This window comes from Monodelphis domestica, chromosome 8, assembly GCF_027887165.1.
Source record: "Monodelphis domestica isolate mMonDom1 chromosome 8, mMonDom1.pri, whole genome shotgun sequence".
Lineage (NCBI taxonomy): Eukaryota > Metazoa > Chordata > Mammalia > Didelphimorphia > Didelphidae > Monodelphis > Monodelphis domestica.
Window position 1 is genome coordinate 147,601,111 of NC_077234.1, and position 24,969 is coordinate 147,626,079.

Consider the following 24,969-nt stretch of genomic DNA (forward strand, 5'->3'; position numbering starts at 1 on the left):
GTGACTCATTTAAGCCAAGGAAAGGTATATTCCACTGACTACAGAGCCAGTTAACTGATAGGCAAGAGGAGAATACAGAATTTCTATCTTGTGATAATTAAAATGTCTGGAAGCATGGGAAATATATATATATCAATTATGACCACTGAAATATGTTTTCTACTGTGTCTTGGATTTATATAAATATAAGATGGTCGCCAGGGAATATATTCCCAACTTGCGAATATGCCCAAGCCAACTGGGTTTTATAGAGAAATTTAATTTATAATATACTGATTAATCAATAGAAAAAAGAAAGAAAGTAAGAAAGGAATAAGAATGAATAAATCAGTCAGTTGGTTTTATCACTCACCCAAGATCTCTCTAGGTAAGGCTTCTCATGCCAACCTCAGGCTCCACCTTCAAGAGAGCCTCCTTTCAAGAAATGTTTCCAGAGAATTCTCCTCCTTCAGAGCCAGCCTTCTTTCCTGGTCCCCCAACAGAGCAACCTCCTCAGTCCTCCTTCAGAGCCACCTCGCTCAGAGCAAAACCTCTCAGAGCAAAAACTCTCCTCTCTCTGTCCTCAGACCCTGCTATCTTTAAGGAAACCATCTAAGTTCCCTCCCCTCAGTTCTCACATCTACCAATCACTGTCAATGTCTCCCCTGTTCCAATGGTGGCTCTAGTTTAACCCAGGACCACCCAGAGGTCTGTGGCTTTGCACATGTCTGTTGAAGGTCATATTCTCAAATAATTAAATCTTGATCTTGCTGCAGTCCTTCCCAAATCCTGTAACTCTAAGTAGGGTGGAGATTGTATTTTCCAAGACCTGGTTCTGTCATTCCAAGTATGTCTATTGTATCAATTCTAAAATCAATCATGACTCAAAGAACTTCCTGTTCTATGCTTAAGCATAGGTCAAAGCCCTTTCCATTGTTTAGCAAAAGGTTTCTGTCCTTAAGAAGTCTTAAGTAGGGAGGAGAAGGATCCTCCCATGCCAAGGGGGTTCACATTCCAATAGAGTTCTTACTATCAGTAGGAAATTTTTTCCAAGTATGAAATTTTCCAATGGTGAAATTTCCAACATTCATAAGTCTAAGAAATTTTAAGGTTTACAATCTGAACCACAGAGTTTAATAGTGTTCTCTAAGAACCATTCATTTGAATTTTTCTGTCTTAGAGATGAGCCAAATTCAATCTAGAGCTAAACTGTGGTCATGAAAATAGCATTATTCTCTAGACAAAATTCTTCTTGTATAAACTATGATTTATAACTCTAATAAAGTAGGGTCCTTCTCCTGCTTTTATAATGGTTGAATGTAACCAATGCAACCTATATTAGAAGGGAAGCAACAAATTGAGGGAAAAAATTATAACAAAAACTTCTGGAAACGTTTTAATTACTCAAATTCATAAGGAGCTAAATCAATTGTACAAAAAATCAAGTCAATCCCCAATTGATAAATGGGCAAGGGACATGAATGGGCAATTTTCAGATAAAGAAATCAAAACTATCAAGAAGCACATGAAAAAGTGTTCTAAATCTCTTATAATTAGAAAAATGCAAATCAATCAACTCTGGGGTACCACCTCACACCTAGCAGATGGGCTAACCTGACAGCAAAGGAAAATAATTAATGTTGGAGGGGATGTTGCAAAATTGGGACATTAATGCATTGGGGGTGGAGTTCAGAATTGATTCAACCATCCTGGGAGGCAATTTGGAACTGTGCCCAAATGACTTTAAAAGACTTCCTGTCCTTTGATCCAGTCATAGTACTACTGGGTTTATACCCCAAAGAGATAATAAGGAAAAATAGTGTACAAAAATATTCATAGCTATGCTTTTTATGGTGGCAAAAAAATTGGAAAATGTAGGTATGTCCTTCTATTTGGCTGAACAAATTGTTGTATCTGTTGTTGATGGAATACTATTGTGCTCAAAAGAATAATAAACTGGAGGAATTCCATGTGAACTGGAATGACCTTCAGGAACTGATACAGAGTGAAAAGAGCAGAACCAGGAGAATATTATGCACAGAGACCGATACACTGTTGCACAATAGAATGTAATGGACTTCTCTACTAACAGCAATGCAATGATTCAGGACAATTCTGAGGGACTAATGAGAAAGAACACTATCCACATTCAGAGAAAGAATTGTGGGAGTAGAAACACAGAAGAAAAACAACTGCTTAATCACATGGTTCAATGGTGATATGATTGGGGTCATAGACTCTAAATGATCACCCTAGTGCAAATATTAATAATATGGAAATAGGTCTGGATCAATAACACAAGTGAAACCCACTGTATTTCCTCATTTGCTATGGGAAGGGGGTGGGAGGTGGGGAGGGAAAGAACATGAATCATGTAACCATGGAAAAATAATCTAAATAAATTAATTAAATGAACTTAAAAATAATGGTTGAATGAGATAAATTTTAAACCTTACATTTTACTGAAATCTTTTTCAGTGAATCAGTCTGCTATATAACTATAAATAGGTAAATGGGTAAATAATTTTGTTATTCCTCTGAAACTGTTATATTAATACACTTGTATTTCACTAGAAACAGTACTTATTATACAAAGAAACCATTTTATAACTAGGATATCAAAGCATGCTTCTTGTTTCTTATGTGACACAATAGAATATCATAAGATTACATAGAATAATGAAAAATACAAAAGAATAAAAAAATGTTATAGATTAATAGATATTATTTTTAAATTTAACTTGCAAGTAGAAATGTTACAGAATATATCATTTCATCAGTCATATATAAACAACAAAGGACAGTCTAAAATAGTTCAACTTACCATGGAAATTTCTAAGAATCAACTAATTATATTTTTATGTTAGACTAATTCATCTCAGATATATTAAAAATAATCTAGTCCTTTTCTGTTGTCTGTATACAGAGATTAACTTTATTATACCTTGTCTGTCTTTTGTTGAGTAAATTTGATAGTAAATAGTTTGCATTATACTTGAACCTTAATTAAATTAAAGAATATAGAAGAACAGAAATTTAAAAGTAATCTCTTAGAAAGTAATTTAATATGAACAGATTATCTAGCATGGTTTCAAGCAGAGACCAAATTGTAAATGCCACAATATCTCATGATGAATTTTTATTAATTAATCATAATGAATGTTCAAATGCTTGACTCTGGGTTTGATTTGTAAAGGTTATAATGAAGTGAGCTATTCTCCTCTAGTATGTAATTTAGTGGATTACAATTAATATTTACAATTACAATTGGTAATTAAATTTTAAATGTTTTTCTTCTGTCACCTAAAGTTTTCTGAATGATATTTTTATACTCATAGTCACAGTTATAACAAATGAATACTAACATTAAAAGAAAATGAAGACTTGGAGAATATTGAATTTAGAATATTAATTAAGTGCTTATTTTTTTTTATTCATAAATTTGTCTTGGTGTCATTAGGCCAAAGTATAATCAGTTAGAGTATATGTGGGAATATAAAGTGATTAGGTCCACAGTTCAAGTTTCAAGAACAAATTATGAAAATAATCAAGAAATGGTCACTTTAAATGGCCCTGGAAAAACTGCAACACAAAGTCATAGGCAATTCTACTTTTCCTTAATTAATCTGGTTCTGCCATTATGAGACTTATGAATTATTGAGAGATTATTATGAATAGTTATTTATGCTATTATAATTATAGAAATATAGGTACAACTTTTGTGGTAGAACAAGTCACTAAAAGTAATCTAACAATTCTTTCTCTCATTTTTATTCAAGAAGACTGAGAAATAAAAAAGGGAATTCATTTTCTATGTAATCACACATATTTGTCAAAATATAGCTAAATCTAATCAGTTGTTACAAAAATATCTGTTCCCTTAATTTAGCAGTTCTCTAAAAAAGTTATTAAAATTTTCCTTTTAGTTTTTGTGGTTCAGTAGTATTTCAGTCATGTTCAATTTTTTTTGTGATCCCATTTGGGATTGCCTTGCAAAGATACTGGAGTAGATTGCTATTTCCTTCTCCAGTTCATTTTACAGATGAGGAAATGTAGGCAGAGTAAAGTGACTTTCCCAGGGTCACACAGCTAGTAAGTGCCTGAGACCAACCTCAAACTCAGTTTCTTCTGACACCAAGACTAGAACTCTATCCACTGAAGCTATGCTCTATAACAGTGTCACATAATTTAAAAAATAAATATTTTGCATAATAAACCCATGGCTTTCAAAAACAGTTCAGGATAATTCGCTTTTTTTACTTCTAACCCACAGTAACAGTAATAATCTTGCCCTTGTTTACATTGGAAGTGCACTTATATATACAGAATATTTTACCCAACTTTAAAACTAAATGCAGAAAACAGCTTATATAATAGCTCCCATGTTCTTAAGCTGTACTAAAATCTAACGATTTTGAATAAATTTTAGGAACCAAAAAACTTAGATTTTTTATGAGCTATAAAGTGTTACATAAATATGAATTATTATTATCAAAAATTTCCTAAGGATAATTTTTAGAGGTAGAATGGTTTTATGTCTTGTTTCTAATTTCTGATACATCAATTAGATGACCCTGAGTATAATATTTCAAAGCAAGTGTTACAAACAAAATGACACTTTGAGTGGTTTCTTTTTTACAAAAGGATAAGTCAAGTGTGATTGTAAAACCCCTTACCCATTATGATTTTGAAATTATATTCTATAATTCTGAAATTGTAGCATTCCATCCCTAGCTATGGGTAAGGGAGACAGTTAGTATGTATAGATTGTCTTAGAAGAGAGCATGCTCTTGTGTTTGGCTAGGAAAGCCTCTGACACTTGACCTCAACTTCCCACAGGTTAGGTGGGAAAACAGGTATATTTGTGTTCACCTGGCTAAGAGAAACCACACATATACATTGTCATTAACCAATGATGATTATCCCTATGTATCATGTATATTTGCATATCAAAGACATTGCTGCAGCCACAGCAATCTCCACCCTCTCTCTTCTCTCTCTTCCTCACTTGGATCTCAGCTCTCACTGATGTCTGTCCTTGCTGGAGCTTGGCCTCTGGCTATCTTTAATTCCGTTCCTTCTCTATCTCTCTCACCTGGGACCTGGCCTTCGGCCAGGCACTTTCTTTTCTCTATCATCTCTCTGACTTGTGTGGTATTAAGTTTGGATCTTTGGACGGGTACAAGCCTTCTGAGTAGTCCACTGATCGGAGTTTGCTGTGGCTCATTGATAATTAATAAGGCCTGCATTTCTGACTCATTCCTGCCACCTCATATCTCTAATTTGACTCCACCACCCCCCTCGCGGTATCCAAAACTGCTATCCTTCCTCTATCTTCCTCCCTTAAAGCTTCTCCCACCTCAGGAAGCTTTAGAAATAATCTATATATTTTGCAGTTCTGCAACACTAATTATTTTGTATTGACCTCCCTATGTTAGCTAGCTAAATTGTGCATTCTTCTCGTCTACTCTGATATTTCCTAACCTCTCGTGATTATAGTAGAATCCACTGTACATCAATTCTTAGCTTAGAGTCCTGTTCTTTCTAGCTTACTGGTGTGGTAAGCTTATCTCACCAGTGCTATAAAATTGTTCATGTGAATAAAACTTTCATACTGGTAAAACTGTTCACTTCCCCTTTTCGGTTATTTTAAATACTTGAGTATATAAGTAATGGTAAAACTTTTAGGTATATAAAGAGGCCATTCATAATGCTCAAGGTCTTTCATCTTGTTGTTGGTATTAACTAGAGCCTGGCTTTATTGGGAGACCAGCTTTCTCTCAGTAGACCTATTTCTTTTTGGTTTAGAGACTTTGTTTCTTTTATTGGCATTTTGGCTGATTTTAGCCACACGAGAATGTCATTTTGAAGATTTCACCGAAGGAAACTTGTCTAGCCAAGAGGCACCTGGGTGATGCTATCTTTTGATCTATATCCATTGCTAAATAATTTTTATTTTCTTTTGATAATTGCAATTGAGTCTGGTACTTGCAGAATGAAAATCAATTAATTCTACTAAACTTAAGATAAGAAAAATACATAAGCACATAGTTGCACATGCAAATGCATTTTATGTATGTATATCTATTTATTATGGAGCTCAAATGTGACAAGGCTCCATGAATCAACCCTTTGAATATCTGAAGTCATCTAGTAAATCTCTCTGAGTCCTCCTTTTTCTAATCTAAATATGTGCCTAGATTGCTGGGAATCATCAAGGCATGTTGTTTGACATGGTCACTTGTGAAAACTGAAGGGTTGCAAAGCGACCCCCAGGAAGGATGGAGACACCCACTCAGCCCCACTCTGTGTGAATTCTTTCCCTAACATCCCTTATTTTTGGAATTTCCATGATTATTGTTCTCTGCCTAGGTTCAGGAAAAATAATATGAAAACAAAATACTTGAAGGAATAATATGGATGCCCCATGTTATTCCTCCAGAGTGCCACCAAAAGATCATAATTACAAAATCAAACCTAGAGCCTATCATGGGTTAACTTCTAATGAAACTACACTCAAAATTCCCTACCCCCATGTACAGAACAAGCTATCCTAAGCTAGTATATTAATTACCCTTCAGGGAGAGGCTGGTGCATCATGCCTCACTGACTTGACTTGTTTTACCAACAAAGCATAAGTAATCTGTCTTGGAAACCCCCAGTGAAACACTAGAAAAATGATTCACCTCATATTAAAAAACTTGACAATAGCATTTTGTTGATTGTCTCCTAAGACATTCTGATTGATTAATGTATTTTATTAAAGGTGACAAATGATTCCTCTTAGTTTATCCACAAGTCCAAGCACCTCAAAGGTTAATGAAAACTGACCTCTAGCTATGCCATCAGTGACAAAATCATTTATCTTTTGCAAAAACTTTGTGTATGTTATCAGAATCAGTAGTAACATAGTAGGTAGAATGATCACAGAATGTTAATCAAATGATTTGTTAAAAATTAATGTATCACTTATCCAATTATTTGTAAGGAACAGGTATGTTGAATTATGTAATTGTGTGCCAAGAAAATATGTAACTATTGATAAGTGTGGGGAAGAAAGATCCCTAACCCCTTATACTTGATTGGATTTTAATGATAGTGATAGGTTTAAGATAATCAATATTGTGATTCTAAAGTGATTAGTATAAATTCATTATAATCTTAATATAATCAGTAGAATTTATGATTTTTATAAGGATTTCTAACTAAAGCATAAAAACTGCTACTAAGGAAATTTCTAACCCCTCCCTAAGTTTGTAGTTCCAATTATCATAAGATTTTGACCATCTAAGTTTCATGACCAAATATGGTGAAAAACATCTTGCACCCCTCCCTATTTGGAAATAACCATACTTCCTTATAGAGCAGATGAGTCTGAGGTAATGGTCATCACTATCTGCCCAAATAAGGGTATCATCTTGTGACTTGACCCTTAGACTAATGTGGACATTGCTAAATATACTGTCCATTTCGCTTTGTCATTGGGTATCTGTTTCTAAATAAGGTCTATGTGATGTTACATCTGGTGGTATGTCATTAAGCTTGTATGGAAATATTCATTTGTTCTAACTGTTTCTTCCTCCGGGCGGTGTCTCTTGCTGGGGTCCAACAATGTAATATATGCAAGCGAACCCTTTTATTGGAGGACTTGGGCCTCTTCTAATAAAATCTAACTTTCTACCTTGACTTCAAGAAATTTGACTTTTTTACTTTATTTACCTAAATTCTCTGTATTCAGTTGGTGGCTTTCTATTACACAACATGGGTATAAAAATATACACAACTCTAGGCTAGATGGAGGAGTTCCTTTTGACGCCTGGCTCCAGGCTGACACTCTTTACAGTCTTTAAATAATTAATTCATGCGGGAGCTGCCACAACAAGTTGAGGACCCCCAAAGCTGTGGACAGGGCAGATCCCAAACCCACAGCACCAGATCCTTCAATAGATATTGTCAACTAGAAAAAAATGCAGAAAATGTACTTTATTATATTCTTGTGGAAAATGTGGGAAAGAATGAATTAGAGAATGAAATAATGATATGGATTCAGAATTTGCTGGATAGTTGTACTTAAGAAGTATAGTTATCCCTCACCTATCTCTGGAGTCCTACAGATCCCCTCAAGAGATAAAAATCCTCAAAGTAGCAGTATTATACTTATTTTATTATATATATATGTGTGTATACACACACACACACACACACACACACATATATATATATAGGGCTTTATAAACTCTTCCTGAAAAAATTAAGTATACTTTGACTTTGGCATTAGTCTCTAGTTTAGTAATCCTTCCCAAAGAGTAATTGAAGTTAATCTGGTACAACATCTTCTTCATGAACATACGTCAGTTCTTTATAATCATGTTTTTTGTTTTTTTTTTGGGTTTTTTTCCATCCAGGTGTTCACCAACATTACTGTAATGATCAGTTCTTGAATATTCTCAGAAATATATTTCAAACTCAGTGGCTTTTAGTTAGTAAAGTTTTTTTAATAATTATTTGTATTTCTATTGCTGTTTTTAAATATTATGGAAAATTTCCTTTTTACTATGATCTTTAGAATATCAATGACATTATGTTAGCAGATGCATCGGTTGTTTTTTCTCAAAAACAATTCCTTCACAATGTTGGTCATATAGGTTTGGTGACTTGGATTCATCAAAGGGCAGAGAGGGAAAGTTTTTCTGTAGGCATATATATCCTGCGTATGAACTTATTCAGTGTTTTTTTTTATCTCATTTTCATTGTAGTTTATTTGTGAATACATGGAACAATTAACAGGAAGATAAACATTAAACCATGGGGCACTTAATATGAATCCAATGAATTCATAATGTTAGAAAGCTACTCATTTGTGAGTAGTTGGACACATACTGGCTATCAGACTGGTCAAGTCACCCAAGATCTTGGTATCCCATAAACTCTTCAAGAGTACAAATTAAGTTAAATCTCTAAGCTGTGTTATTGGAGACATTTTCCAAATCAAGAATTCCCAATAATAATAAAATCACAAGTAGAGACTCCCCCTCAAAAAAAAAAGTCTAGCAGGTATATGTACAACATATTAGCAGAGTGAATAATCGTTAACTTTTAAAACATTGGAAATTGATGAAAAATGCTTTATCCATAACTGAAATAGGATACCTGGGAAGGGAAGGGAGGAATATAAAGGAGGAGGATAAAAATATATCCTTGGTGCTAGTCACTATGCAAAGTGCTGGTAATAAAAACACAGGCAAACAATATAGATTGTGCCTTCAAAAGGGTTATAGGAATTTTTTAAATTTTTCTTTCATTCTGCCTCCTTTTGTTTAATATTAATCTCATTCTGGCAAAATAATTCCATGGGATGTAAAGTTTTTCATAAGAATTTTAAATTTTCTTTAGAACAGAAGCCACTATCCCTTACTTCTCCTCTAAATCTACCTCCTCAATCAGCGTAATTATCAATCTTCTAAAGACAGTTTAATCTGTAACCTGATTTAATTTACCTATTGTTTGATGAAATTTGTTTCCTTAGGAGATGTATGAGATCACAAATTAAATTTGTTCAATTTAAATGATGTTTTAATGACATTAAAGGAAGTTATGGGATTATGTATCTATTTGCACTTTAACTTTCATGGCCTAAGAGGAATAGACAAGATTGAAATATATAAGAGAATTATTTCTCTACCACTGATATAATTTTCCTATAAGAAGCATTGGCAGAATCTTCGTGTTTGTTCAGATTTTCTCTGAGGCTCTAATTTATGTTTCAGTATAATAATAAAAACCATGTTTTTACCTCCATCATTTCTGCGTTGTGGTAAATATATACTCAGAAGCAGTTACTCATCACATTAGAGTTAATGTATCATTAACATTTCATTAAAATATGTAATATCATGACCTAATTTTTCTAGATATCACAGTATGCTAAATAACTACTTTTTACAAACATTTTTCTGGCTATATTTAGGAATTACTATTTAGGAACATTTTTCTCCCATAACAAGGAGTTTTCAATTTATAGGGTAAAAATTATATAAAAAAGAGATTAAAAATATGGAATATACTGTCATGGCATAGATTTAAAGTTTAAAATTTAGGAATATGGGGAGACTGAGGCAGGTAAAATTAGTTTCTCTCTTCAAGGAGTATTATATTTTTAGAGGTTTACTAACGATTAAGGATTAAAGAATATACAAGTAAGAAACATGTGCCTAGGCCAGAGGCCTAGACAAAATAACCTCACATCATGGAAGAGATGCCTCTGCTCCAAAAACGGAAGTCCAAAAAAGGGCCAAAAGCCTTTGACACCAGCTTAAATCCTTCCTTGATATCGGCCCACGTCAGAATTCCCGTGAGATTACAAAGCATTTTGGGGAAGTGGAGCAAAGGCTTGTGGGGATGGTAGTCCTGTATTCTAGTCTATTTTTTACATATCCCTATTTGATCCTCTGGGAAGAAGTCCTTCCTCAAAGGAACATAAAAACATAATCAATTTAAAGATTACAATAATTTGTGGATAAGAAAAAAAAGAACAAAACCAATAATTACTGGGTGCATTGGCACAAAGCCAGTTAGGGGACAGTCCCCTTTGGCATAAAAGTTTACATACAGATAAATGTTCAATCAACCATACACAAAGTTCAATTTTGTGCAACTTGTGGTCTGGAGGCTTCTTCATGATGGCTTCTCCAACAGTTCAGTTCTGGATTCAGAGAGGTAGGATCTTCTTTACCTAAAATTCTTCAGAAAAGGAATTTAAACTTTGCAATTTAAATAATGATATTTTTTTACATTCCCCCCGTTAAGAGGGTGACTGACAAATACAGGATCACTTAGGGATGCATGGCTGAGATATGAGGTATATGAATCAATTGGCAAGAGATATTAAAAGACATCAGAAAAATCGAAATAAAAAAAGAAAAATTTCTGGATGAAAATATAGACTATCAAAGTCTTATGTGTAAAAATTCCAAGTAAAAGAAAAATAAATCTATAACAGGTCCTTGAATAGGGCCCAATCAAAATGATCTAAGCAATGATGCATTTATCAAGTCAGTAGCCAGGACTACAGAAAGGTACCACACTATGAAAGGCAGAAAAGAAAGGGACGAGACAATAGAAGGCAAGTAGAAGCTGAGTATGGGGATACTCGTCTGTGAGTATCTTCAGAGTGAGTGTGGACACAAGGAAAGCCTATGTCTAGCAATGATAAACATAGTAACCTTGAGTCTTCACACTAGGTTTAAGACCTTTGTATTGGCCTATATGTGCATCAATTCATCCTGGATTGGCCTTTCTTTGGCTCTGTGCAATGGCTCTTTTGTGTATATCTTGTCCTGGAATCAGATAGAATTATTAAGCAAAGTCTCATAATTTATTAAATAATTAGTGGCATCATTTTTATAGTCACAAGCTTTTTAGGACATGCATTAGCAAATGTATTTCAAACTTGTAGCACAGAGAAGTAAAAAAGTTAAAGAAAATCTTAATGCTGGTGACATGTGCTTCAAATATAAAAAGGAGAGAAAAAATAATAAAAAAACTGAAAAAGTATATTGCACATGCAAGAAAAAAATAATAATAAAACAGCTTTAAAAATTCAAAAATATAGCTTATAATCATTGACACTCTGTGTCAGCTAAGAAAATATGAAATGCAAGGCTTTCTCACCAAAAATGAGATCCATTTCCTCTTAATATCTGGCCGTGATCACTGTGAGTAGAAGGCAAATGAATTGAACAAGGTTAACAATTTTTTCATTTTCAAAAATACAGTAGTACACATATGTAGTTACCAAAATCCCCAAAATTTTCAATAGCCCAATTAATTACAATAGCAAACAAACACACTTTCATATTTCACATAAGTTGCTGTATGGCATTTTTAAAACCTATAAATTGATGGACAATTGTCACAATTTTTACAAACATAGCAATCTTTCAACCTTGGTAATAAACAAATTTTTAAACAAAGTAAAACTCATCTTGGGTTAAGAACATAATCAAGAAATCTAGATATCATTCTGGCGCAAGTAAAGTAGTGAGCTGAAGAGTATAAATAAAGGGGTGCTCCTTTTGGAGGCTTTTAGGGATACAAATGCCCTGAGATTAACTTCCATTCACATATTTAGAAATGCGGGAAGGTTGGGGGTTATAAAATGTATTTCACTTCAGCTACTAATGTCCTTACCTCGTGGTAGGGGCAGGCAAAAATAACCAGATTGTTAAAAAACAATTCCAAAAATCATATTTAAAAAACCCTTAAAATCAAATCATTTGAGGTATTTAGCACATAAAATTTTTCCAAGATTGTTAATACAATTATAACCAGTTCTGAAGTCCATCTATCCTCGGCAAAATAGAAAAAAGCTGTTTTTTTCATATATAGGCTTATTCACAATAATATGGGTTCAATAGTTATAGGGGAAAAACAACAGAATTTTTAAAACTAGTTACATTCAAAATAAATTCAATCAATCTTCAGTTCAAGCAGAATAATGTTGAATCCAGTAATATATGAACTTAAAATCACAAAGTTAAACCATAACAAAAAATGCAATAGAATACAGAGATTTTTATAAACCATTGGAGTCTGAAATGCCTTAGAATATAGCCTTTAGTCTCTTCAAAGTTCCTTGGGTTCTTATCCATTTAAATGTCTATTGTCTGAAGGCAGAGTAGTAAGGGCTAAGCAATGGGGTCTAAGCGGTATGCTCAGGACCCCACAGCTGGGAAGTATCTGAGGCCATATTTTAACCCAGTACCGCATGTCCTCAGGTTTGGCTCCCAGTTTGTTGAGCCACCCATTTGCCCCTTCAAAGTTAAAGTTGAATCTTTTGTCTGAATCTGCTCCCTGACAGGCAGGTAAAATCAATGAAATTACCAGAAGAGTCAAAAGGTATCCTTTTAAACAGCCCATTGCTTTTTAAGTTTCTGTTTGAAAAAATCTGTTTCTTCTCCTCTCCCTTTTCTCTCTCCCCTGCTCTGATACCTCCTCCTGCCCCAGTCCACGTGGAGCCCAGGCTGCCCACGTGGAGCCAATACCCCGTTTTATTACCAGCTGATAGAAATGAGTCCTGAGTGATCTGCTCCAAGGAACTGGGTTTGTTGGGCAGGCAGGTCACTAGGTGATTGCAATTTTGGTTGAATCAGGTGGGCCAGGTGAGCAAGAGAAAAACCACTGGGGTGAGCAGGGCAGGGGCGAGAGCCGGAGCACAGACAAACAGGGCTGGGAGCTCAGGCACCAGGTGAGAGGCCAGGTGCAGAAGCAGGAGAAGCAGGCAGGCAGAACTTAGCAGCCAGGGGCCAGGTGGGCGGCAAACGCAATAGGTCTGGATTGGGGACTGCAGGGTAAATTGTGAGGGTAAAAAAAAAAAAACCTTGGCCAGAGAGATGTGGCTCAAAATTTTTTTTCTAGGTACTAGCTATTAAAGATTACTAACTAAAGATCAGAAAAGAAATCAGAAGATTGAGAGGTTTTTTTTTTTTCCCATTAGGTCGCCAAACTGCAAAGATTAAAATTTAGGAATATGGGGAGACTGAGACAGGTAGAAATTAGTTTCTCTCTGCAAGGAGTATTATATTTTTAGAGGTTTATTAAGGATTAAGGATTAAAGAATATACAAGTAAAAAACATGTGCCTAGGCCAGAGGCCTAGACAAAAATAACCTCACATCATGGAAGAGATGCCTCTGCTCCAAAAATGGAAGTTCAAAAAAGGGCCAAAAGCCTTTGCCACCAGCTTAAATGCTTCCTCGAACTCAGCCCACCTCAGAATTCCCGTGAGATTACAAAGCATTTTGGGGAAGTGGAGCAAAGGCTTGTGGGGATTGTAGTCCTGTATTTGAGTCTATTTTTTACATAGAATAAGACTGGGAAGGGCAGGAGGCTGGGTCTTTGGGGCATAAAGTGTAAACTTACCAATGTAGAGTCCTGAATTCCAGAGGTAGTCTGAATCCTGGTGAGTATTGGATAAGAATTGCCATAGTGCCTGCAGTATAGTTTGGAAACAACCAAGTCATTCTAACTGACAATTCACCTTACGTGATTTTTCTAGTTCTTACCTCTAGTTTCAGATTTAAGTCCCAAAAGAGAGGATGATAGAAGTCAATGTTCAAACTCAGGAGGATTACAACACAAAAACTAAACTGGTCAATGGACCCCATTAATGTTAAGTACCGAATCACCCTGCCCCCATTCTTCCATTTCCCTTCCTTCATTACTACTTAGCTCAGTATTAGTCAGATGCTTTCCAAGGCCCATCACCATTAACTATTTACAATTAAGAGCTTATGGAGCTTTGTGCAATATTTGTTCTCCTCTACTTCCCATCTCTATTTAATTAGAAATTGTCCCTCCCACAGAGTAAACACAATAGGGTGTGAGCTCAGTGCTTTACACCTACAGGTTTACAGAAGATGCTGAAACAATAAGAGTCCTCCCTCCTTTTTGCAGGGTGTTTTATCTAAACTGAGTTGGAATAATTATATTTCCTATACCAAAGAATTCTCAGGACAAAGAGTACCATTATTTAAGGTGGAGTAAAAGATGTCTTATCATTGTAATCTTTCCAAATGCACATCAATATTTTCTTCTTCATAGAAATGACTATTGTTTAGTTTTAAAAGGACCCAGAAAATGTTCCTAAATAGTAGTCATTTAGCATACTGTGTTATCTAGCAAAATTAGGTCATGCTGTTACATATTTTAATGAAATATTAATGCTATATACTTGCTGACCTGTTATATTTTCATTTCCAAAACAAATGTTTATTCAGATTATTTTAACAGGAATTTTAAAAATTATATCAATGATTTTTTTTTCATTTTTATAAACCCTTACCTTCTGTATTAAAATCAAGCCTGTGTATTGGTTCTAATGCAGAAGAATGGTAAGGTCTTGGCAATGGTGTTAAGTGACTTGCCCAGGGTCACAGAACTATGAAGTGTCTGAGACCATATTTGAACCTAGGACCTCCCATCCCTAAGCCTGCCTCTCAAAGTACTGTGCCACTCAGGTATCTATCCCCTCAATGATTTTGTTTCCGACATGTTGTAATGTCTGATTCTGGTTCAGATTCCAAGGAGGACACACACACAGTAATGCAATACACAGGATGTACTTTAATACAAGCTATAGCCAGGGTCTTCACAAGAAGTGAGATCCCGAGCCTTTCCTAGAGGAGGTTTGTATAGGGGCAGTAAGGAAAGGGTGTGAGGGAGGCGAAATTGACCAGCCTTGAAAATACAGACAAGCTGGCTGGCCTTGGGAGTTTGTCAGAACCATAAATATGCCAGCTGCAGTGGGTACCAGATAAAGGCCAAGAAGACCCCAATAACATAAGAACCATAAACATGCCAAACCCCAGCTGTAGTGAGTACCAGATAAAGGCCAGGAAGACCCCAATAAATATGCCAAACTCCAGCTGCAGGAGGACCCCAATAATATAGAATTGTCAAAGTTCCAAGAATAGTAGGAAGCAGATAAGAGCCATACATGCAGGCAAAATTCCAAGAATGGTATATAGTAGATAAGGGGCTAGAAAACCATGCTTACAGAAAAGTATGTAAAGCCCAGCCTGTCAGAAGCAACTCGGAACTCTGATGATAGAGGTTCCCACTGATGCAAGTATCAGTTCAATAAATGGCCTTTCTCTGCCTGTTTGCATTGTTCGTGGACTTCCATGGTGGCAGGTGAAATCCCAGACCTTAACAGGTGCCAAAAGGAAGGACACATCAATCTTAGTCTTTGGTACCCAAATGTTCAACATATGGTCATGAGAACCTAGGTCAGATCAGTGACCCCCAAGACCATATATCTTTGTGAAACCTGAAGTCCTGAGATAACATATTCTTGTGAAGCCTGGGATAACATATCCTTGTGAAACCTGGGATAACATATCCTTGTACAACATAAATAAGGATATATCATTCTTAGTTCTTGGGATATGAGGCCCATTTGGGATTAATGTGGAGGGCAAGTTCTTATGATATTAATCTGTTTCTTCATTGTGTGCTTAATGTTGAAAATACTCTAAAAGGCAGTGAGATGACTTATTGGATAAAGAACCAGACCTGGAAACAGGAGGTCCTGGGCTCAAATATGGTCTCAGACACTTCATAGTTCTGTGACACTGGGCAAATAACTTTACCCCAATTGCCTGTCTTTTACAAGTCTTTTGCCTTAGAAACAATAGATAATATTAATTCTAAGATGGAAGGTAAAGGTTTAACAAAGAAAACAATGCAAATACTTTAGAGAGCTCTAGCAAAAATTCATTTAAATAATGTTCAATTTATTATTTAGCATAAAGTATTATAGTGAAAGATTATATATCATTTTAACATTTTAATACAAATGTATACATTTGTACACTTAAAACTGATCCCATTGGCATAATAACAAAGCCTTTATTTTCTGAAAATATGGGCAGTGACATGGGATAGAGAAAATCTAGCCTTAGCTGCTCAAAGACAGCCCGAAGTTAATCATTAATTATTGTATCTTAGAAGAAAAGATAATTGTGAGAGGAACAATTCAAGGAATGATATATGGGAAGCCACAATATAGAACTTGCTTGGCTTGGAACAAAGATGTTTTGAAGAGTTTCAATCTCAGAGACACCATAATGGTGGCAAACATCTGAAGTTAGTTGGATCTGCTTTGTGATTGTAGTGTTAACTTGGAAATTTTAACCTGCATCCAGGTCCACACTTATAAATCATGTGACTTGAGGCTGTACTTCGAGGTGGTTCTTCGGGCTGCTGACTGCCCTCACCTTCCCTGGGGACAACAGACAAGCTGTTACCCATGTCCAGTAGTGCCTGGGTGGCTATGGACAATGTGGTTCTGTGTACCCCACAGACACCCAACCAACAATCCCTTAATTAAAGAGTGAGTCACTCCCAAACACAAGATGCAAGACCTACTTCCAAGAGCCAATTACCTGGCCCTTGCTAACCAGACTCCTGACCCAACCCCAAATGGGTTGTGTGAGGTGACATGGGCACTGTACCCCAGAAACCCAGGTGAACTATTACCACTGAAACTCCCTTTCCTTGCATCCTTGTGACTCTTAACCTAGAAACACCCAATGACCCCCCCCCCAGGGTCTTAAGATGACTATCTACCCTTGAACATCCTGGAGACTTAAGATGGACAAAGAGATGAATCTTTATGGCTCCAGGCAGACCCCAGTCAGATGACCACCTCACCCCACCAAATGCCTGAGGGCTTACCACTCTAAGTCAATTCCCCACCAGTAAAAAGGTATAAAAACCTCAGAACTGATGTTGTTTGGGGGAACAGCTTTTCCTTTCATGCTGTCCTCCCAAGGAACTGCTCCCCATCTTGCTGTTCCACTTTGCTATCCTCCTGGCCACTCTCAACATTACTTTCTAAATTAATAAATCTATTTTTTGTTTTTAAGCTAAGTTTTGGAGTCTTGCATGCTTGCAAAAGGCATCCTTCCTGAACCCAAGGGTATCTTTCATGCCAATAACACTAATAGGCCACGAAAACAGAGCTACGCCACGAGACTGCACAGAATCTGGATGCCCTGTTCACTGACACCCTGGGAGTGCCACCGACTCAGGATGGACTGCAGGGAACAAAAGAATTTGGGGAACCTATATACCATTTGGGAAATCCAGGGGCAGGGAAAGATGATTGACATCACTATAGCTACAAAGAAAATGGAAGTGTTCTAGCTACACTGACAGGATACAATCAATCTTGGGAAAGGAATCATAGCTAGAGGCTAGGGTGTAAGAGAAGGGGCTGCTTACAATGAATACTAAAGGATGGTTCCTGCTCAGGTGTGGATCTTCTTGGGAAAGGTTCTAATACAATAGGGGAGACTACCTAAAACAAAGAGAGTCCTTAGCATATGCTTAGTCTCACCCAACCAGGATTGTTATTTCCCTGAGGGTTCCCCACTCAGTATGAAACTGCTAATTTGTGATTCCCTTCAGGGAAGATTCCATGGGAACAGGGAACAAATACAAACTTTGGGGTCTATAATCCACAAGCTGGTCCTGAAAATTGGGGTTCATCAGATCTCACTAGGTAACAAGTTTGGGATTCCTAGATTCCATGTTGACAGTAGCAATGTGTCATTCTTCTGGGATCAGAGAGGCTTTTTCTATAGTATTGCCATTGATATATCCCTCCCCTGTCGCATTCAGTGGTCATTGAATTCTCTTCCTCTTGTATATTTGGGAAGAAGGAAGCTCACACACAAAGTTAGAATCTAATTTTTTTTTCAACAGTAGTAATATCAATTCCTCTTCCTCCTAAATACTTCCTCAAAATTTTCTACACAAACTCTGATGGTAAGGAGAAATAGTAGATTGTATTGTGTTCCTGTAAGCTTATTATATTATTTCAAATAGAAACCTTCCACATTCATACATCTTTAGTATAGAACCACGAGTCCCCAAACTACAGTTAGTGGGCCACATGTGGCCCCCTGAGGCTATTTATCTGACCCCCACTGCATTTCTGGGCACCTCTTTCATTGGTGGTTAGTGAGAGGAGCACAGGATGTATCCTATGCTACTGGAGTCCTGTATATGGTGGTGCCTCAAAGTGAGGTTTCACTCACATACAGTACTACTTCCAGTGACATAATCCTTTGATTGGCACCTTGTTCTGAGAGTAACTGAACCAGAAAGAGGCTCAATACAAAGGATTATGTGACTGCACAATGTTAGCATGGTGAGCAGTGATCTGGGGGAGGGGATTCTGCACTATGTTTACTTCTGCTCCATGTAGTACTGGTGGTGATGGACTTGTGGTAGGTGTGACAGGCCCATCACAGTCAGCGCTGCAGCCTCCACTATCAGATAGCAGTATACAGATTTATTCATAGTTTTTTTTTTTAATAGTCTGGCCTTCCAATGGTCTGAGGGACAATGAACTTATACCCTGTGTAAAAAGTTTGGGGACCCTTGTATTAGATCATGGATCCTTACATCTCTGCAGTCAGTTCTCTGTGCTACCTGTGTTTTCCTTGTATTTTTCTGGGCCTTTCCAGTAATTGTTTTCTGATTAGCTGAATTTAACACTCATCCCAGATAGAGGCATTCCCAAGAGTTTGGGGATTCTTCTATCAAATATAGGGGTTGTTAAGATAGTTTTTATTAATTTCTACTTTTTATAATTAAGAGGAAAGGAATAATATTGTTTTTCAGTTAGAGAATCTCTGTTGTGCAGTTTGGCAGTTAGAGAATACCCTGTTGTGCCATTTGGCAATTAGTGACAGTAGGAAGGGTGTGGATAGATGTGGTTTTGTGGTTTTGTAAGTTGCAGATCATTCAAAAGAGCTTTTGGGACTTGGAGGCAGTGTAGAGTCAGGATTCTCCCTCTCCTCACCACCTACCAATATAGACTACATCAAAAGGCAAACAAACAAATCCATATAAACAAAGGAACTCTACAGTAGGGAACAGCATTGAAGGTATGTGGGATATGGGCATTTCCATACTATAAGGGGCTAAAATAGCTTCCACCAAAATGCGAGCTGATCAACCCTCCCCCACCCCACCTACAGAGCCAGAGTCAGAGCCAGTGTGCTAGAATCAGTTAGTGAGTGGCAAGGGTCACCTCTAGGTCCTTGGTAGTTGACTAAGACAAACAAAGACCTATCCCTGAGAAAAGCTATACTTGAGACCTCAGCAGGCTGAAGAGCACATTCCTTGGGCACCCATGTGGAGATAGCTCAGAGAAGGGCAGTAAAGAGTAGAAGCTCCAGAGACTCCAGAGGTGGCCTCTGGAAAAAAAAAAAAAAACCTCACTCCTTAGCTCCATACACAGAGAGTCTGCCCTGTTCACTCAGACTTCTGCCTGGAAAGGGAAGGAAAAACCTCCATAGTAATGGCAACCAACACCCAGGAAAAACAAGAAGAAGGCATTGACCCTGAATAATTCTTATGGAGAAAAAATCCAGACTACAGAAGAAATAGAATAGGACATACATACAAATAAATGGATCCAAACCTTCAAAAAAAATGTAAATTGGCCACAAGCTCTTAAAGAATTTAAATCAGAGCTTATCAAAAATATGAAAGGGCTTTGGGGGAAAAAGTGAGAAATAGTTTAAAAAGAAAATAACAGTTTAAAGGAATGAGAAGGGAAACCAAGAGGGTGAGTGGGGTGGGGAGTACAAAAAGGGATGGAAAGAGAGGGTGGCGGGGACTTAAAAGACTCTAAAAAATTATAATAAGGGAACAAAAAGGGAGGGGGCATAAAGGGAAGCATAATAAGGTTAGAGATTAGGGGGACTTATTAAAAACAAACCATTGATTTAAAAGGATATAGTGAAAGAAGAAAGAGCAGAACTAGGAGAGGATATCAAAATGTTGGGGAATACACAAGTGGCAATCATAACTTTGAACATGAATGGGATGAACTCACCCATAAAAGAAAATAAATAGCAGAGTAGATTAGAAACCAAAAACCTACCATATGTTGTCTACAAGAAACATACATGAGGCGTGTAGACACTCAAAGGGTTAGAATTAAAGGTTGGACCAAAATCAATTGGGCCTCAAATGAGAAAAAGAAGGCAGGAATTGCAATTATTATATCTGACAAAGCCAAAGCAAAAATAGATCTAGCAAAAGACATAGGGAAGGTAATTACATCCTGATAAAAGGCAGTATAGACAATGAGGAAATATTAGTAATCAACATGTATGCATCAAATGTTATAGCATCCAAATTTCTAAAGGAGAAGTAGTGCCATGGAAGGAAGAAATATATGGTAAAACTATACTAGCAGGAGGCCTGAAGTTTCCTCTATCAAATCTAGATAAAGTAAACCAAAAAATAAATTAGAAAGAGGGAAGAGATGTGAATGATATATTGAAAAAATTAGTGTTTATAAATATATGGAGAAAAATAGAGACAAAAAGGAATAAATCTTCTTTTCAGCAACACATGGTACATTTACAAAGATTGACCAAGTACTAGGGCATAAAAACCTGGTAAACAATTGCACAAAAGCAGAAATAATAAATGCAACTTTTTCAGATCTTAATATAATAAAAATAACAAATAGTAAGGGTACATGGAGAGGCAAATCAAAAATTAATTGGAAATTAAATAATATGATTCTCCAAAATCAGTAAGTTTGTGATAATTAAAAAGGTTGACCTCATAAACTGTAAGTGATTAAAATAGTGGAAGAATTAAATTGTTGTAGATAAAAGAGTGGATGAGTAAATTGTGACCCCAGGAAATATGTTTTCACTACAGTGTCTTGTTTTTAATTCAATATATAAGGTGGTTGCCAGGGAAATATTCCCAATTATGAATATACCCAATTCAACTGGGTTTTATAGAGATTTTAATTAATACAAATGTGGAATTAAGAAAATGAGAGAGAATAAGAAAGGAATAAGCATGAAGGGCCTTAGCCAAAAGGTATAGACCTGAGTCTTAAGAGAGAGATCAGTCAGTCCTTAATCACTCACCATAAGATCTGTTCAAGCAAGGATTCAGAGGAACAGAGTCTCCTCAGAGGGAGTTCCAGCTAGAGTCAGCCTCCCTTCAGGGCCTCCTTAGAGACCCTCTCTCAATTGCCTCCTTAGAGACTGTTTTTTTCCCTCAGATTTCTCATCTCCTCATATGGGGAATTTTCTCCTTTGTCACCTCCCCTAAATTCTTACATCTACCAATCACAGTAGATGGTTTTCAAAGGACAGACCATTCTTAGTCCACACCTAAGAAGGTGTGGTTTTTTGCGTAATTCACACCAGGAAAGCTCTCAGCTCTTTGTTCCTTGTAAATTTACAAGTTGCCTGACATTCATAGGTACTTAGCTTAAGAACTTTTTGCCTTATTATAAGTATGGGTTTAAGTACTTTTCATTGTTCAGAAAAGAGTTTACAAATTTATCTTCCCCTAGGGCAGATTTAAGTAGGGGTGGAGTAGAGGTCTTACATTCCTGATCTAAGTAGAGTTCACTGCCCAAATGGGGAATGGTCTTAATCCAATCTTATGAAATAGGGTCTGGGAATTTTTAAGGTTCATAATCCCCCCTGATGATCATTGGGAGACTAGTCTCCCAATTGATCATTTAACATAATCATCTTGTAGTCCTAAATGCACTACTAACTATAGATATATACAATATTCAATTTTCTAAGAGTAAATTAGAGTAGTGAGGGAGGAATAGAAAAGAAAGAAAGAAAAACCAATGTTTTGCTAGGCACATTGACAGAAAGCCAAATTAGGGGCAGTCCCTTTTGGCATAAATGTGTACATTTACAATAAATGTTCAATCAAACTTCAGTTCAATTAACCATATCTGAAGTTCATTCTTGATCTTCTTGATGTAGTTTGGGGTTTTCTGCATCTTTCTGCAACAGTTCATTCTTTGGATTCAGGAGTTAGCAAACTTCATTCTTGAAGATCTTTTCTCGAACAAAATCAAAATTCTTGGATTTTCATAAAAATACAATCTCAAACAAAAAAATCAAAACTCTTGGATTTTAAATTAAAATACAATTCCCCCTGAAGTAGGTGTTAAAAAACATCCAGTTCAGCTCACACTCTTTGTGAAGTACTCATACAAGTACAAAATTTGACTATCATGCTGGGTCCCTATATCCCTGAGAATTACAATGTTGAATGTTGGGGGTGTATGAGTCAATTATCAAAAGAACAGAAAAACAATCAAAAACACAAAGAAAAAAATCAAAATATGCCCTTGTATAGGTCCAATATAAAGTAATCTCTATCCCACAAGTCTGTAGGACAGAATGCAGTAATATTTCACTTACCCATTTTCAGCCAAGACTATAGGAAGTTGCCATAATATAAGGAAAAAAAAAAACTAGAATTCTATTTTGATAGGGAAGTGTTATTCCCTTATCTGACCTTTTTGTCATTCTCAGGGATATAGGGACCCAGCATGATAGTCAAATTTTGTACTTGTATGAGTACTTCACAAAGAATGTAGATACAAGGAAGTCCTACAACTTAACATATGTCAAGCGTCGCAACCTCGAGTCTCAAATTAGTATTTCACGTGTGCTCTTTTTTGGCACTTTTCAGGTTGTCTGTGGTCCTTGTTTTTATCCCATTTTTCTGGAATAAGATACATAAACATTAATCACAGTCCTATAATATTTTATCAATAAATGGCAGGTTCCCATAGTTTAAAGCTTTTAGGTATGCATTGACATTATAGCAAGAATATATATGTTAAACTTATATTACTGCAGAAAAAAATATTAATATTAATTATATGTACCTTTAGTACAAGAAATGAGAAAAAAATCAAATATTCTAATCAAAATAAAAGAAAAGCAATAATAAAAATTAAGGAAAAATTAGTAATTCAATGTGTTCTAGAAAAACAGTACCCACTTGTCAATGGATTATTATCTCCAATTCATATGATAGGGTACAGTCAATCAGTCTCAACAGGCGATGTTTTCTTCAAATGTGAGCAATGAATCCAAGAGTCTTTTTCTCCAATCTTTATAGATGTTGGAGTAGTTAACAATATTTGGAATGGTCCTTCCTATGAAGGCTGAGTTGCTCCAGTACGCTTGAAATTCTTAATATACACTTTGTCTCTGGGTTCAGGTCATGAAGAGAAAAGTCTAGTAGTCCGGCTTGTACTGCCACTCCAGATTCATGAAATTCATGTAGTTTGTGCTGTAATTCCTGTATATAGGAAGCAATACTAGTATCTCCCCCTAATAGTGAGGTATATGCAGGGGAAAAAGGTTTAGCCTGTATAGGAGGATGTCCAAAAAGCATCTCAAATTGTGAGATGTGTAGGTCTCCTCTAGGTCTGCTTCTGAGATAAAATAGGGCCAGAGGGAGAATTTCAGGCCATTTTAAATGTGTCTTAGTGCATAATTTTCCAATCATAGTCTTAAGTTCTTTGTTCATTCTTTCCTACTATTTGGAGTGAAGACAAAACTGAAAAAGGTTAATTAATATCAACAAAATCAATAGAGTCTGAGAAGAATCACCTTCATTATATTTGGGAAGTTCTTTGGGCACCCTTCTGAAGGGCACCTCTCTATTTTTTGGACAAGCTCTATTTCTCATATATTGTTGTTGAGTATTATCATTTTCTTCATTTTGAGCATTATCATTACTTTCCCAATTCCTATTTCTATAATTCTGGTTTCTAAAGTTCTGATTTCTATATTCATTATGGTTATTTTCATAAACATCATTATAATTTCAAGAATTTCTAAAATTCTTGTTTCTATGACCATTATCATCATTTCTATAGTTGTTATTTCTAAAGCTGTTATTAAACTGTGTATTTCTTCCAATCATCTTAAGAAAGGTTCTACATTCCATCATTTTGTGACCCTTCTTCTCACAGAAGTGGCAGGTTACTGATTTATTTGTGAATTCCCGCAAAGGGGTTATAGTCTCTCCCTTATTTTTCAATTGTCTCTTTAACATTTCAATTTCTTTCTTTAAATCTTCCACTAATGTATTGTCTTCCTCAGGTCTTTTTACACAACCTTTATAAACATAGGTTGCTACTCTCCTCAATTCTTCAAGGTCCATAGAGTCCCAATTAGGACAGCTAGTTTTAAAGTAGTCTCTTACCACTGAACAACAATTCTCAACAAACTGCCTACATATTTGTCTAAGGTCTCTTTCTCTGGATAAATCAAGGTCCATATATGTATTTCATATGTCAATAAGTCTGTCCACAAACTGGGAGGGTGTTTCATCAATATCTTGTCGGATTCTTTCAAATTTTGACCATTTTTCAGGTCTATCAGAGCAAGCTCTCATGGCTGTCAATAATGCTTCTCTGGCCTGGTTTAGTTTTGTGTGATCTAGTTCAACATTGGGGTTCCAATGTGGATCTTCAGTTGGCCAATAACTTCCTTTTTTACCTCACTTTTGATTAGCCAGAGAGACGATATTATTTTTCTCTCTCTTTGTCAATATTGCTTCTAATAAATTCTCAACATCCAACCAAGTTGGGTCAAAAGTTCTA